A 17,989-nucleotide genomic window follows, 5' to 3' on the forward strand; every position below is an offset into this window, starting at 1 on the left:
CATTATTAATGTTCTGTCCTTTTCCTTCTACTATGTTTCTTTTAGTCTCTTGTCTTTAGATTTTAAAGTTCTTCTCTCTGGGGAATGCATATTGTAATTATTTTATATCTTCCATAATAGCACTAGCAATCTGCAATACATTTATTGACATGGAATAAATAGGTGTTGATCTGTATTTTGCATCATTGATTTCTGTATCACAAGATAGGTGTGAGAAGGCAGAGATTCAGTTAGAAACTCTTAAAAGATTTATATTAGTATCCTATTCCTTTTCTTTCATTCATTCTTTCTTTTCTTGTTTTTTTTCTTTTCTTTTCTTTTCTTTTTTAACTGGAATTGAACCCAGGGTCACTTCTACCATCTAGCTTCATCCCCGTTTCTTTTTAAATTTATTTTTTATTTTGAGATGGGGGTCTCACTAAGTTGCTGAGGGTCTTGCTAAGTTGCCCAGGCTGGCTTTGAACTTGTGATCCTCCTGCCTCAGCCTCCTGAGTTGCTGGAATTATAGGTGTACACCACTGTGCCTGGCTCCTATGTCTTTATGTAGCAAATTATACCCTGGATGGAGTGGTAATGATCAGAAATGTAGTAACATTCATATTCGTGTAGTCAGGTAGCAGCATGCTGACAGGCTGGGAGGGGCATGGTGTTGTAGTCCAGTGGGAAGTGAACTCTGAACATCTTTCTTCCTTGCATTAATCCTATATGTTATTATTTTGCTTTATTTTGTTTTTTTGCATCAAGAGTCCTCCCAGGGCTGGGGTTGTGGCTCAGGGGTAGAGTGCTTGCCTAGCATGTGTGAGGGACTGTGTTCTATTCTCAGTACCACATATAAATAAATGAATAAAATAAAGGTCTGTCAACACCTAAATTTTTTTTTTTTAAAAAAGAGTCCAAGAGGGCCATTCTTCCACCTATCCTGACCTCTCCTTGCATGACTTTCTCCAAACTCCAAAATAACTCTTTGTCCTCCCTTAGAAAACTTTCCAGTCTATTAACTTGGTATTAGGGAGAAAGTGACTTGATGTTTGCATTTTAAAAACAAATGTTATTGAATGAAATGCATTTTGGATTATTAACATCTGGAAATCCATATTCTCAAGTCCCTCTCCCCACCATCAGAAGACTATGGTAGTAACTGAGGTAGTAACTTGCCATTCATTTGGAAAGGTCATGCTTTGGGGGAAGATTGAGCTAACTTCTAAGTAGAGAATCTTTGACCTCTGAATCTAGATGATGCATTTAAGGTGAAGTTCTTCTGCAAGAAGCATGAACACCAGTTACCTCTCAAGGATGAATTCAGTCATGCAAGACTATATAGGAAAGAAATCACTGTGGCTGTGACTCATATAAATGACATTAATTTCTCAGGCTATCACTGTGGTCTCTCTTGCAGTCTCTAACCCTAACCCTACTAAAAGAAGGCATTTTTAATTATGGAGGAGTAGAGTGTGGAATTGAACAAAAACAATTTAATTTGAAGATCCCTTCAACATTGGAGGGGATATGTCACCTTTGTACTAGAGACTGCTGTGCCCCAGCATTTGGAATGTGTTATAAACTACCAGGGCTTAGACATCAGAGAAAAGGTATCATCTATAGAATGTAGAGTCTGAAGTTGTACCTCATGCATGAGATAAGTCAGAGAGCTGCAGGCAAATAGCAGGAGACTTGTAGGCAAATATTATATTGAATTTGACAACAGGCTTAGGTGGTTTTTTATGATTTCAACCTGACATTGACCTGATGACTTAAAAAAAAAAAGACTCTTGGATCTGAAGGGTTCTTCCTTCCCAGCAGAGGTTTCCATGTTAAAGGATGAGCAAACTTTTTTCAGTGAAAATGAAGGTCAAGGGCATCTGAATGATGTGTGTGATCCTTTCAGGCTGTTTTAATTGAGATTTTCCAGTATAATGATTTAGTGAGAAGGATAAAAAAGGAAAGAAAGCAGCATAGATTCATTTTCAATCTTATCCCAAACTTATATGTATTTGGGATATCTTCCCTAGAGAATCTTATCTTGTAAGATTCAGATGCTAAACTATTTTATAGAACTACTTTCCAAAATTTCCAGTTCAGTTTATCTCCCTATTATGTAAAATCTGGCCAAAATCAAAGATTCCCATCCTAGATTTTTAACCTTCCTTCCAGGGCCAAAGTCTGGCATCAGTGCTTCTTCAACTTAAAGACGAGTTGAGAAATGACCATTTGAGAAAGCATACATCAGTGCAAAGTACACATTCATCTTCTACTTCCACATCTCCATCCTGTCCCATTCCAGCATCTGCAGGCTCTGTGATCCCAGAATGAATGTCTCGCTTTCTTAACCAGATAATAAGTATTAGCTAGTGTTTGCCTGGACCCAGGGACTAATGGATTAGGCCAGGAGTTTAGGTCTAGACTGACCCAAGTGCACACAGACATCTCTGTTCAGAGTCCATGAATGATGACATCATCAGGTAGGTAGAGATGGCAGGAGCATTGTTCACACCTCATGGCACCCTGGCACCAGTGTTACTTCACGCCCCACCTGGGGTCTTTAAGCTGGAGATATAATGTTATGAAAACCCTGAGGCCAAAGTAGTTTGGGTTGACTAAGAGTGGAAACGCCAGTGTACATGGTGAACGCCTGAGCCCCCTGCGGTGTTAACCTGGATAAAACTTCTTTATTTCACTTCATGTCAAAAAACATCCGAGTCATCCTTTCCCTGCATTCCCTTCTTCAGACCAAGTGCAATTTCTGCAGAATGGCTAAATCATAACGGGTTGGAAAAATGTATCACCAGGAAGATTTGAGTCAGTACAGGATATTCTCCAGTGTAAGATTTTATAACCTGAATTGAATTGAACGTAGTAGATGAACTGACATGGTTTCCATTATAGCGATTACGGATTACTTCAGTGATCACTGCTACATACCAAACCACCCCAAAATTTACTGACTCAAAACGCTGCTGATTCAATACGCTGCTGGATTCTCTGAGTCAGAAATTCAGACTGGACACAGTAAGGAGAGATTGCCTCTTTCCTCAAAGTTTGGAACCTCAGTTAGGAAGATTCAAGAGCTGGGGTGAGCTGGCAGTTGAGGCCTGAAATCATCTGGAGATTTCTTTCTGACATGCCTCCCAGTTTGTGTTGACCGTAGGCTCAGAGTTCAATAGGGCTACTGACTCACGTGCCACCAAGCAGCTCCTCTTGTGTGAGTCTCAGAACAGCAGGACTTCTTCCATGGTGATCAGCTTCTCCCAGAGTGAACTAACTTCTCAAGAGAAACAGGAGGGTGCTTTGAGGCCCTTCCTGACCTAGCCACACAGCATCACTTCCATAGTAATAGAATTATTCCTTATAAGCTTAGACTCAAGAGTCAAAGCCTACAGCTCCCAATGTGTCAAATAATTGTTATATATGCTTTGAATATGTTTTAAAATCTCCTCATTCATATAAGGCATAACTATCAAGAACCAGAGCCATCAAAGAATAAATGCTATCACAGTTACAATACAACTTTGATTAAATGTGTATCTACGTTACAATAGGTCATAAAGAAGTGAAGAAAGTATATTAGAACTTTATGATGATACTGATGACTATTAAAAATGCTTAATATAATCAAGTGTGGAAAAGTGAAGGCTTATTCGCTGGCAGTAGGTGTCACAACTATGCACGTGGAGATATGTAGAAACGACTGTATTTTCAGAATTCAAGATAGGTAACTTTGCAATGGCAGGTCACAAACTTTCCAGGTTCTAATCACCTTTACCTCTTAAAAACAAAATTGTTTTATAACAACATTTTAAACTCTTACCATGAAATGTTCTTGGCAATGCTGCTATGGACTAATTTTGTGTATCCTGTCTCTATTGACTATTCCGGCTGCCCCTTGCTCAGTGTTACTTCCCACCCCACCAGGAGGCCCCAGTTCCTCTCCACCTCCCTCGGTCATATCAGACTTTCATGCCCCATTTTTCTGAGTCTTTCTCTGCACTGTACTCAGACTTATCATCACTTAAAAATACTTAAATTCCGAAGCTTGGATCGTCTTCTTATTAGGGCTGTGCATTAGAAAATGCATTTGTGCTGGTGTCTTTGATCTTTGAGGCGCTCTATGATTGAAGTTTGTCTCAGGCCCTCGGTTTCCTCTCTAATAAGAGTGAATTTGGGCAGAAACTTGCTTAGCCTAGTTTTAGACAAAAATCTCTTTTTTATGGTTTTTGCATGATGAGATGAAAAAGAAATTGGCCCCTTTGAGAAAAGAGGAGGTAAAAATGGAGACGCCTGGACCCGGGGAGATTGAGTGGCCTCCATTTTGAGCATAGAGTGCTGGGCTCTGAGAGCAGTGAAGAAGGAGCAGACCAAGGACAACTTTGACAGAGAGATTAGGGACAGCAGAAGCTCAGAATGATGGGTGACTTAAAGGATATAATTAACAATCTTCTTCTGAGGAGCAGAACAACAGCAACAGGGGTCAAGGGCCCCAGGGCAACAGCCTTCTTCCAAACATGAGCGAAAGCAAATGTTTAAATAGGCAGGTCACATACTAGTTAAAGAGTGACTTCACTTGCATGTAGGAGCTTGTGTTTGCCCAAATCTGATGCCATGTCACTTTCAGAAAGGTTATCAACGTATGATATTTTCCTAAGGAAAAACAGGGGGGGAACTGTGTGTGTGTGTGTGTGTGTGTGTGTGTGTGTATGTGTGTGTTCCGTTCGTGTGTATATTTTAAGAGAATGAAAAAGACAGAGGAAATGATCTTTCATGGAAGTGTATTCACAGACCTGTCCATGTGGTGTACTCAGCTTAGACTAATTTCCATGGTGTAGCCTATAGAAGTCTTGAGGGAAAGCTTCTGTGGAGAAGCGTTTGTCATTCAGAAGTCATCATCCACACAAATTCCAGCCCTCTGTTTAGCTCCTTGGATGGCACAGCCTGGGGCCTCCTCCCTTTGTTCTGCCTTCCACATGGGGAGAAGAGGTGGAGCCCAGAGAGATGAAAGTTCTTGACACTAATGCCCGGCAGGACAAGTCTGGCAACTTTCAGAACAATGCAAATCGAATGGCCAAATTACAGTATTTTCCCCACACTGGAGTGACTTCTTCACAGGAAGTTGTTACACTTGGAGTAACCCTGCCAAATACTATTGTAACCCATTTGATGGCAGCTGTCAGCTCCACTGAGCTTGAAGATGTTGCTGGAACTCCAGTTGAGTCGAGGGTTCAAGTACCAAGAAGTGATGGCAGGAGGTGAGACACACCTTTCTGGGTCTTCTACCCTAAGGTAGTTTGGGATTTATTTTTAAATATTTAAAAAGAAACAACATTTTTCACTTTCAGTCTAGGAAATTGGCAGAGTTCTTTGATGGTGGTGGCCACGGTGGTGGTTACCCTTGTTTTTGTTTGAATGAATCACCGAGAAGCAGAGGATGCCATGCCAGGAAGAGATGCTGTGCAGTTCTAGCCCAATCCCTGTCAGCCTGGAAGGGAGGGGAGAGAGCTGCCCTAGCCCCAGGGAGCTGCCCTAGCCCCAGGGAGCTGCCCTAGCCCCAGAAGCAGTAAAGCCTGGCCAGCAGTCAGCTACATTGCGTTCCTCCTCCCTGTGTCCCTTTTGGGTTACACACTCTTTTAAAAATGGGTACCAGCTTAGACAATTGCCATGGAAAAATCAGTTGTTCATTTGATCAGAATTACTGCCAAGGTTTAGTTCCTGAATTTGATCCTGCTATGAATAAGCAACTATGTGTGACCTCCAAAGGATGTGTTAATTGGTTAACTTTGTTAGTAGTCCAATTAATCAGAAAGTTACTCCTTCCTACAGGACTATAGCTATTGTTTGAAGCAGTACTATGTGGATTTTATATTCTACATAGAAACTGAGTTTGAATTTATTCTAAATAGTATGTGGATTCCATAGGTGTAATACTCCCAAGTATTATATTTTTAAGTAACTGAAAATATGTGACATTTATACTGTATAATTATTTATAGACATTATTTATAAGAGGAATTTTTTATTTTATCTTATTTATTTATTTATTTTTGGTACTGGGGATTGAACTCAGGGGCACTTAACCACTGAGCTACATTCCCAGTCCTTTTTGTTTTTTATTTAGAGACAGAGTCCCATTAAGTTGCTTAGGGCCTTGCTAAGTTGCTGAGACTGACTTTGAACTTGCAATCCCCTGCCTCAGTCTCCCAAGCTGCTGGGATTACAGGCATATGCCCACCAAGAGGGAGCTGTGCCCACCAAGAGGGAGCTGTTTATAGGTAATGATTGTCCTAAATTTATATGTCAAGGTAGGTGGATATTCACTTTCCCTTAGCCTAGCGTCAATGGGTTGGGAAATCAATTTATAATGTGCCTTGGTCGATAATTTAAAAGAGAAAAAGAATGAGACAGAATGAATGGAATGGAATAAAATTGCACAGAATAAAGTAGAAATTTTCAGAAGGTTTTTTGTCTTGGTTTTCACTGTCCCACGTAATTTTAATTTTCAGTCTTAGATGTACCGATGTGTTGTTCTTGGTCACAGTGTAAGTTTATGTCTTTCTGAAAGTCATAGTAAAATCGTTAAAAATTCTCCATGTTAGTCTCTGGCTCTTGGTTTGAAGTCTCTGAGAGCTTGCCTAGCGAACTTCATCATCCAGCCTCCTGTGTCTCACAGTGAAGTGACATCAACACCAGGTGGAGCCAGGACTGACTATGCCTCACTCACTGCTCCTCCACCAAATTCCCCCAGTTGTCGCCGTGGGGAGAAAATGAGTAGCATTGTTTTTCCAAAATGCACTCCGACATCATCAAAAATATTCTACGTTATCAAAAGTACATCTGTGAAAATACTACTTTGTATTTCTGTAACATCTTTCATTAATGGTGCTGGGCTTATAGACTTTAGTGTACATGGTACTGCCATATTAAATTTGTCCATTTTTCTGATGGGCAAGCTTCTCAAACCACAAAACAAAGGGAGTGGGTTTTGTTATTGTTGTTGTTTTGTACTGGGAATTGAACTCAGGGGTGCTTAACCACTGAGCAACATCCCCAGCCCCTTTTGAAATATTTTATTTAGAGACAAGGTCTCACTGAGTTGCTTGGGGTCTTGCTAAGTTGCTGAGGCTGGCTTTGAACTCACAATCCTCCTACCTCAGCCTCCTGTGTATACCTGAGATTACAGGCATACACAACCATAACTGGCAAGGGAGTGTTTTAAAGTAGACACCTACCCTAGAACAAGTGTTTGACTGTATCTTTCAAAACCAAGGCTTCCAATTGTAGGTTTTTACTTTCATTTGTATATACATGTAATATTTATATGCATGTTAATATATATGCATATATAGGAATATATATAGTGTAATTTCATTTTTCAAACCATATAATGCACATGTTTATATTGACTAGAAGTATATAATCAAAATGCTAACTGTGTAAGTCTCTGGGTAGTGGAAATTTGGAGGATTTACATTTTTCATATGATTATTCTATAATACATAATAATTATTGCTAAAACTAAAAGGAGTAAAAGAAAATGTCCATAGGGCAATACCACCAATAGCTCCCTAGGTCCTTACAGAGGCTGGCTTCTGCTCTAAATAAGCTAGTATACTTATAATTAGCCACCCCAGCCCTGATTCCCATTCAATAAAAAATTCCCTCACCTTTCATGATCTCTTCCCTGAGCACTATTCTGAAATACAATCTCCCTCTGTGTTCTATGAAGACAAGATAAACTTTGAAAAGGAAAAAATACCCCCACAGAATTTTCTTCCCTTTTTCTTAAAACAACAGAACAATTCAAATATTTGATATAATATTCTCCACAAGTTTTAATTTTTCCATTTGGCAGAATAACAAATTGGGCTCCCTTCTCTTCTCCTGGCTCCAGAGAGGGTGAAATCTTATCCTCTAAACCAACCAGAGGAAATTAGGACTAAAAAGAGAATACATACTTAGGGGTTCCTACTTAATGACCAGAAAGCCCCTGGGCATCTACCAGTAGACTTCAGGACCAATTGGAAGGGAAACTTTCTGTGACAGAGCAAAGCAGTCTCACTGGTGGCTGCAAACTGTACACAGACCAAGTTGGAAAGAGGTATCCAAGGTTGCTGATTGCAGATCAAGCTCTAAGCCAGGTCAAACTGGGTGCCCTTTACTGTTGGCACCTTATTTAAGAATGTGACATGTTCCATCTTGGGGGGATTTGGAGATAATTTAATATGACCTCCTCACTGGAGGAATAAGAAAGAGGAAAGGATAATGGATCCGCTCAAGTTCACAGGGCTGTTTATTAGAAAGGCCGAGTCCACTGGGCTAAAGAAATGCATATGTTTAGAATGGCCAAGTGAACAAGTGGGTGACTCTTCCAATACCAGCATGGAGACTCATTCCAAATCTAACATGTGCAGCTTGCTTTGCCTGATGATTTTTTGTATGCTTCATACATTTCCTCAGGTCAGTAAGGAATTGCTTGTCCACATATGCATATCGATATGAAAGTGATACTTTGCAGGTGAATTTGACCAATTTTCAAATATATATGAACGATTCTCAGTTAATGTAAAATTCTTTATAAACCATAAATTATTCTGAAAAAACAGAATTGTCAAAACCTCAATTTATCTGCTTTATCAATCCAAATTTTCCTACATAAAATCTGCTTCATCTGGGTCTTCCTAAATTAAAAGGCCGGAAGGTTAATGAAGCCCCATCCTTCTTATACAACACCACCTGTAGAATATGCATTTTTAAAAGTCAGAATCCTGGGAAGATAGCTCAGTCGGTAGAGTGCTTGCCTTGTAAGCACAAGGCCCTGGGTTCGATCCCCAGCACCCAAAAAAAAAAAAAAAAAAAAAAAGAGAAAAAGTCAGAATCCCAATATACTTTCAGAACCTAAAGCTAAACTCTTCTCATGTGTCATCCATGTTGGTTTCTGCTCTAGACTGAGAACAATGTCTTATCAGTTATCCTTCTGTGTGTAACCTTTTATGTTGCAAAAGGGGCAGGAACACTTTTAAATTATGATAATTATTATTTTTTCTTTTTTTATAGTGTATTGTAGTTGTACATAATGGTGGGGTTCATTTTGACATATTCACGAATGCGGACAAATGCGACCGCTTATTTTGATTGCATTAGTTGGAGTAAAGAGCTTGCCAGAGACCCCGGACAGGAGACTGTCAATGTTCAGCAGGGGTGGAAAATTTCACTGCTGCAGCAAACAGTCAGTTGTCATAGGTGAGCAAAGCAGGTTGAGCAGGGAGCAGCAACAGGGAGTCGTGTGAGCATAGAGACAGGGTAGCTAGGGCCCCATCTGTTGGGGCAGGTGCTCTCAGCTCCAGTTCATGATTACCATGAAGAAATGTAGGCCAGGTTGTAACAGATTGTCTAATTGTTTTGATGGAAAATATCAATCTAGGCCTTTAAAATTTTTTGTATTTATTTACTTTTTATTCATGCGTCATAATTATACATAATAATAGAATGCATTATGTCATATTCATATATGAACATCACATAATTTATTCAATATCCTTTCTCAGAACTTTCCTTTCCATCCCTTCCTCCCTCCCCTTGACCATGTGCTCTACCCCACTAATCTCCCTTCTATTATTATTTACTAGTGCATTATCATTACATATGTATAGGATTCATTGAGGTACATGCACACACTCTTCCCTCCTCCTTTCCTCTCAATCACCTTCTATAAAAAATGGAATCTCACTTAGCATGATATTCTCCAACTCCATCCATTTACCAGCAATAACCATAATTTCATTCTTTTTTAAGATTGAGTAATATTCTGTCACATATATATATGTGTATATATATATGAATGTATATATATATATATATATATCACATTTTATCCATTCATCGTGTGTATATATACCACATTTTTTTAATCCATTCTTCTGTGGGCACCTAGGTTGAAGGGCACCTAGGTTAGTTCCATAGTTTGGCTATTGTGAATTGAGCTGCTATAAACATTGGTGTGGCTGCATCACTGTAGTATGCTGATTTTAAGACCTTTGGTTATAGACCAAGGAGTGGGATAACTGGGTCAAATAGCAATTCCATTCCAAGTTTTCTGAGAAATCTCTATACTCCTTTCCATAGTGATTGCACCAATTTCCATGGCCCACTAGCAATGTATGAGTGTACATTTTTCCCCACATCCTCACAAACATTTATTGTTGCTTGCATTCTTGATAATTGCCATTCTGACTGCGGTGAGATGAAATGTTAGAATAGTTTTGATTTGCATTTCTCTAATTGCTAAAAATGTTGAAAATTTTTCATACATTTGTAGTTATTTAATTTTTATTCTTGTGACATGTCTGCTCAGTTCCTTAGCCCATTTATTGATTGGGTTATTTGGGTTTTTTTGGTGTTAAGTTTTTTGAGTTCTTTATATATCCTGGAGATTAATGCTTTATCTGAGGTGCATGCTAAGTGAAATAAGCCAATCCCCCCAAACCAAAAGCTGAACATTTTCTCTGATATGCGGATGCTAATTCACAATGAGGGAGGGGCAGGATTAGGAAAGAATAGAGTTACTTTAGATTAGGTAGAGGGGAGTGAAGGGAGGGGAGGAGGTAGGAAGGATAGTAGAATAAATCAGATATTATTACCCCATCTACATATATAACTATAAGACAAATGATCTTCTACATCAAGTATAACCAGAAGAATGAGAAATTATACTCCATTAATATGATGTATCAAAGTGCATTCTACTGTCATGTATGACCAATTAAAACAAATAAAATTTTATTTTTAAAATGAGATCTCACAAAAACAGAAAGGAGATCAATCTAGGCTTTTTAATGTAAAATCATTCAAGGTGTTAATGTTGACAACTAATTTGAATTTGTTTAAAAGTAATGCAAGTGAAGGTCAAATAGCAAAGTTCTTTAACCCACTGCTTACCAGTATGAGACTTCTAGATCCCTACCATGATATTTAGTGAGTGGGATTAAATTGTATAATCTAATGTATTTATTTTCTAAATCAAACAAAGAAGACCCATTGGTTTGTATAAATCATATACATCCTTTAATCATTGCCTTAGTCACTTTTTTCCTAAAACTGTCTTCAACTCTATGACTTCATATACTGCTAAGGTCTGCACTGCACAGTTGAGGCTTAGTTCTATCCTTTCTTTCATTGGGTCTAATTATTTTATGTTTGCAGTTCTTACATTCAGACTCCATTGTAAGCACTTCCAGGTTAAGACTCACATTTAATACTTCTTTTATGACAGCCTCAAAGCTCAATAAATGTTTGCCGTTGGTATTTTTTTTTTCAATAAAGGGCAAAGAAAATAGCCTTTGCTGACACGCAAATACGTAGTTATACTTGGAATGAGTTTAGAGTCTTGAAATTGCCAAATTTCTAGCCCAGGCAAGCTAGAAAGGTAGTCTGTGGGCACCTGGCCCTGATGAGCTGATGAGCCTGGTTTATTGTAAATTTTTAAGAAGAAAGCACTTGGCAAAATAGCTGTGAGTTCATCATGTCTTCCTAGAATAAAAATATTGTAGGCTAGATTTAATCCTGTGGAGGGGACGTGACCCTTTATAAACGTTGATTGTGAATGGGAAATATTCTGAGCCAACTCTTGTCTGTAGGAAACCCTCCACTGATTTTGACATTCATAAGTCTGGACTCTCTGGGCCTTCCCAGACTGCTCTGGAGGAGCAGAGCATGAATTGTAATCAGCCTGAATCTAGAAACCAGTGAGACAGGAGGAGGAATAGAGGAAGCATTGAAGTTCCAGAGAGGAAAGGCCACGATTTTTGTTCCTATATGAAGTGACAATGGGTTGGCCATGCGGGTGCCATGCCTTGGTCTTTAAGGTTATCCCTGTTCTGCCAAGAGCAGGCTAAAAAGCCAGAACAGTCAGGCAGGTGTGCTGGGCTGCCTAAGAATGTGCCTGGAGTGGGGCTAGATTTGGTTTGAGTTGTTCGATACCACCTGCAAGTGAATAAGAATTCTGGAAACAATGCTGCCTAGGGATCCCTGAGACTGCTGGGCTTGATGTGCTGGGGAATCCAGAGGCTGCAGTGAGAGTGGACTGCCTGACCAAGTAAAGCATTGTATCCCCTCCCTTACCCGGAAATGCCGCAGATAAACTATCTAGAAAGTGCTGTTACCGAAGAAGATCTATTTCCATACTTGCCCTCATAAACCATAAACAGCACAGACATGTGCCTCTCAAACACTTTTTTTTTTCTTTTCTTTTCTGTTTTTTAGTGCTGGGGATTGAACCCAGGGACACTTTACCATGGAGTTACATCCCCTGTCCTTTAAAATTTTTTTTTATTTTGAGAAAGACTTCAGAGCTCTTAATTTCCCTATATTATTTGATAATACAAAAAAAAAAGAAATCATTGAATTAGCAGATCACATCATTGCATTAGAAAGCAGACTTTGAAAAGCAAAAAAAGTGTTTTTAATCCTTCAGTTATTAAAAATCATTCCGTAACTTAGGCAAATTAATATATCCTTTTTCCTAGTCACTGTATTAATTCATTATATCTTATTCAACCACACATTTAATCTAAAAAATGATGCCAAAAATATAACTTACATATCCATGGCATAACGGTGTTTACTCTGTCCAAGAATTAATATGTTATAGTGAAAGAGAAATTTATATTTCATTTCCTGATTGTCCCTTATCTTTCTCTCAACAGTTTTCACACCCATTTTTCTCTCATGAAACTTCTTTTGGTTGAAAACATCTCAGATTTCATCAGGTAAGATACATTAAATGTAAACCTATATACATTTATTTTTAAAACCCCTCAAGTTTAGAAAATCCAAAGATGGTGCATCAGCCTTGGATAGAGATATCTAGAATGTAAACTGGGGCAGGTCAAACAGGATCAACAAACATACACAATTCAGGATACATTTTGATTCTGATTATGAGGGTCCCCAGCCAGCAACATAAACGCCGCCTGAGAACTCATTAGAAATGCTCTACGGATTTCTACAGATTTCTCAGGCCCTCCCACAATGCTTTAGTAAACTTCTCAGATAATTCTGAAGCACACACAATTTTGAGCATCAGTTTTAGACTGGCTTCACAGACCAAAAGAACTGAAAATGTCTCCTCTTGGTTGAGGGAATTCGATGGTTTCCATGTCTGTTATCCTTTCTCCATTGCCTTTTCTTTCCTTCTGGTTTATCCATTCCTCGTCTAGCAAGTTCAGGTTTGCTTCATAAAATCATGCTTTATTCTTTATGAAAACTTAAATGCTACATAATCTGGGACCCCAACAAAAGCAGGCTTTTAGTTGAAGTTGTCAATTAATATACTGATTTAAATCCCTTATTAGCTTTGAGAAGGAAAATAATCACCAAAGATGCATCTATGAAAAGGTGCCCAACTTCTGAGATGGCTGCCTTTTACACTTAATATGCATAGGACATTTTCTTTACAAGTGAAGCAATATTTTTATGTACTGGAAGTGTTGAATTGTCACCTCTGAAGTCATTGCAAAGCAGTGTATTGTATGAAGTGTGATCCTGTTCTCTTTTACTTATATGTTGACGTTCTCTGTGACATTTATTGTCACCAAATGGGGAAGCTAACCTAGATAGGCTGCCCAGCACCCATATCTCCCCCAACTTACTGTGCTTTGGTATAACTGTGGAGATACCTATGAATTATCTGCTCAACCTATAAAGAATATCTATGTTATGTACAGAAGATATATATATAGATAGATAGATAGATGCTATCATTTATGAGATGATGACTAAATGCCACCCCAAAGTGTCTACTTAAGATGATCCCTCATTTGCAATGAAGTGCATAACTTTTTCTTCATGCCTATTTCTTGAGAAAATAGTTATTGGAGTCTCTAAGACTCAGTTTCCTTGCTTATGAAATTGAGATAATAGAATTCACTTGTTAGGATTATTCTAAGAAATCCAGGAGAGAATCCAGAACACTTAATACAATGACAGTCTTATACACTAGCCTTGATTACAGATAATTTTATTAATAGAATTATAAAATTTAAAATGTCACGTCAGACCTTGTCCCATTAAGAACAAGCATAGGGAAGACCTCATGTGTCTATTCCTTGCATAATTTGCCTCTGTGTGTCCCCATCACCACCACAACGCCACCACCACCACTACTCTGCTTTATTTTCCAAGAGGATTTGTTGTTGTTGTCACCACTTCCCTGTTCTCTGCTTCTCTGGTTTGCTGGCCATTCCTGGCACTGCAACATGGGACCAGGTAGAATTGGGGACGTGGTAAAGTATGGCACTGTCTATCCAGAAAGCGCAGAATAGCAACTACTATTAGCTCCTCTAATGTCAACCATCCTTTGGAGTGAAATCTAAAAAGGGTCATCTGGTGACTCAAATGCAGACATTAGAAGATCAAAGGACCCGAAGAGGCCCTTGAAAGATGGATTTATCTCCCTAGCTGCTTAGAATATGCTGGAAAGTTTCAATTCCCTCTATGGAAAATTACCCTGTGGATGGCTTCAGTGAGAGAAGGGATGCAGAGACGGGAGAAGGGGATTCTTGGAGAGAGGTATGTAAAACATTAGGATTAAATAAAGGCCCAATGAACAAGAGACTTTTGAGTTTGAATTAGTGACATAGAAAAATGAGAAACATCTGGAGCCTTTACTTATTTTGCTGGTCAGAAACACAGTCTCGAAGTCCTTTGTTGAATCATTTACTTTGTAAAGACTTATTAAAAACAAATGCCTAAGGTGGTAGAAAAGAGAATGCATTGAATTCAGAAAGCCAAGGCCTTTAAAGGAACCATTTCAAAGAGCTTCATCTTCTCATCAACTGAGCTTAAAGCTGTCTCCTCAAATGAGCCCCCTTTTTCCATTTGAATTCACACTTGAAGAATGAAAGGCTTTTAGACCCATTTGCAATTAAACAGTAAAGTTTTGGAGAAGACCAATTTTCTTCACATTCTTTAGTTATATGATTATTTTATAGACAACACCACCTCTACACACACACACACACACACACACACACACACACACAAAACCCAAGTACTGAAGAGAGGGGGTGGTCTGCCCAGATGTTGCCCTTAAATTTATTATGGACACAGCTGGGATCTACAGATGAGGTTGTTTCCTTTTTCATTTCAGGGGAAGATTCAGCTGTCCTGGAATGTGCCATGGATAGGCTTCTGGCCAAGACAAACCAGGGAGGAGAGAGGAGGGGTTAGGAATCCTTTAAACCCCACAGGGCATTGCTTTAGTGTGCTTGGGCCCCTGGCCGGCCACTTTCTGTAGGGAAATTAGGTGTTACAGACCAATGAGGTGGTCTGTGCTGGAATTCTGAGGAGACCCCTGAGTTATTTTATGCCCAAGCCTGGGTCTTTTATCACCCCTTCAGCCTGCGGGAGACAAAGGAGAGGAGAGAAAGAGGAGGAAAGAAAGGTGAAAAGGGACAGAGGAAATGTCTGGAGACAAATAGATATTTCAGGGACACTCTGCTCCCTCATCCATTTGCTACGCTTCTCGAGTACTTTCAAGAAAGTAAATATTGTGAGAGGCCAGGTCCCAGGGAAGGCATAGAAAGGAATCCTATATTAGCATAAGCTACGTTTATGAAATTCTGCTGGCTGCTGGACTCCCACGGTGCTACTGCGGAGCTGGTCTCACACTGGGCTGGTCTTTTGAATTCAAGTTGTGATGATATAGACAGTCCCTGTGTCTTATATCTCTCTGCTCAAGTTATTAAATGCAAGAGACTGGACACCCCTGCCGTAAAGGAGATGGAGGAGGGGCAGGAGCCAAGACCATCATGCTCATAAAAGGACCTTACCAAGTATTCAGACCCCAGGCCTGGTTTCTCTCCAACCAGGTGACCTGACCCCAAAATGACGACTACATATAATAGCAGGGAAAGAAAAAAAGAAAAAGTTGCTTTCTGTGAGGCATACCCAGAATCCTGCATCATTTATTTATTATTAAATTCATCATCCTCTTCAAACTATATTTTATGTTCTAACTGAAGTGTCTCTTTGGGTAACAGTTTCCATAGAATTGCTGGTCACCATGTGCCTGAAGGCTTGATTTATGCAAAACTACCTTTGATTCAACTTCAGGGAAGGTATTGGTGTCCTGATCCTGCTCACTGGACTCTGTCCTTATGGTTTTGTAAACATCAATCCTCTCTTCCCTCAGCTTTTGTCTCTGCAGACTAAAAGATGAGATAGGATGCCCCCACCTCTACTTGCTCAGCCTTCTCTGGTGTGTCCTGGGGTTTATTGGACTACAGTCTTTCAAGGATAGATCAGGATACGTGCAGAAATAGAATACAAATATCCACTGAGCCTTTAAAACCATCCTGGTAAAAGGTCTTTGCTTTGACATCTACATGCATTTTGTATTATTAAAATACAATGTAAACATGTTGCTTTTACATAAGACCAATTTGGCCTTTTCCATCCCAGCATGGAGCCTATTAAAAAATCTCACATGCCTGGAGAAATGTGCCCAATCAGTCACTCAAAATGGCTAGTAACATTTTTATGAATTCTATTTTTTCCTGAGAATGGCTTAAATTTGAATTTTAAGATTTGTCATTTAATTTAATTTTAATATGTAGCTTAAATTTTAAGATCTGGTCGCAGTCTAAAGTAAAGATTAGAGGCAAAAGACTTAAGGCAGCTAATTTACCTTATCTATCGATATAGAGTGACTTAGAAAAACAGACTGTGAATAACAGCTTTGTCTGCTCCCTGCAGCCTCAGGGCTGTGGTCTTGCATCAGCTGAGGGGCCACCTGGATCTGCCTTCCCTGCAGATGCTTCCAGGTGGCAGTAGTGGTGGGGTGGCAGTGGCTGAAGGGATGGAATGTCCCTTCCAGGGCCTCCCTGGGTAAGCCCTGTAAGAAAGCATCACAGGAGGGACTTGCTGAGTGCCTATCAAACTTTTTATTTTCATTAGATTTTTGTAGAACTTTAAGCCTCCTGGTCATAGAATGTTTTCTTTGTGAAACCCTCAGAGGGTTTGTTTTTCCTCTTCATCACAATGGCAGGAATACAGAACTTTCTCATGATTTCTTAATGGGATTCAGCTGCCCAAACTGTAGAGCTTTCGGCTGTATTTTAGAATCCACTATGTCTTTACCTCCTTCATTTGCAGATGCCCAGTTCTCCTGCCCCATCTCCATCTCCCTCTCCCCATCCTCCTTTCTCCCTGCCCCCTCTCCAGCAAGAGCTCACAAGCATGAGCTGCGTCTTTATGAATATGAACCTATCGGTAATATTCCCCAATGGGGCAAATGCTACCTTATTTCAGACCGTCTCTGGTATTGTCTGACATTCTTTGAAAAAGTAGATGTACATTGAAGACCCTTGTCAGCATCAGGCTGCTGACAGCAGGTGGTAATGACCATGAGCCAAAATGGGGCCAGACCAGCTTGAATCTGTGGTCAGCATGGGGAGGAGAGCAGGTAGGACACCAGGGACCAAGGGAGTCAGAACAGATAAGGATCAGAGCAGACCCAGCACCCAAGACCCTGGAGAATGGCCCACAGGAAGAGGATCTGAGAGCAGGGCCCACAGAATCTGCAGAACCAGAGGGACAAGGTACAAGGAAGTTCATAGCAAGCTATGTGTCAACATGGAAGAAGACATGCCAATCGTTTCCTGCTTCAGGACTCCTCCTTATTCCTGCTGTGCAGACACAAAGCCCAGTATAGGTGGAAACAGGGAACTGGGACAGGAAGCATAGGGACAGGTGATTTCATGGATATATCTCTTAGATCCCCAAAGGGATTGTGATCTCATAGAGAAAGAAGAGTTCTTTCAAAGCTCCCATGTGAATATTGAATGTAAGGTGGTTTGCAGAGGCAGTTCCTGCTGACTGAAAACTCCTCTGTCTTTAATCTCAAGCATGCCTATTTCATCTCTTTTGAAGCATAATGCTTTAAAGTTTTTTTTTAATCCTATAAAATTCAACATCTGACCTCCTTCAGTGACCAAGCTTCACC

General features: G+C 39.7%; 1 protein-coding gene across 1 annotated transcript in view; it reads left to right on the forward strand.

Moving 5' to 3' along the window:
• The window catches only part of Frmd6 (FERM domain containing 6), a 254,837-nt gene that overhangs the window by 78,136 nt on the left and 158,712 nt on the right, over positions 1–17,989 (forward strand). Inside the window, exon 2 of the mRNA XM_047540498.1 lies at positions 12,690–12,752. The gene's annotated coding sequence lies outside the window, so the exon portion shown is untranslated. The remainder of the gene's footprint in view (positions 1–12,689; positions 12,753–17,989) is intronic.

This window comes from Sciurus carolinensis, chromosome 2, assembly GCF_902686445.1.
Source record: "Sciurus carolinensis chromosome 2, mSciCar1.2, whole genome shotgun sequence".
NCBI lineage: Eukaryota > Metazoa > Chordata > Mammalia > Rodentia > Sciuridae > Sciurus > Sciurus carolinensis.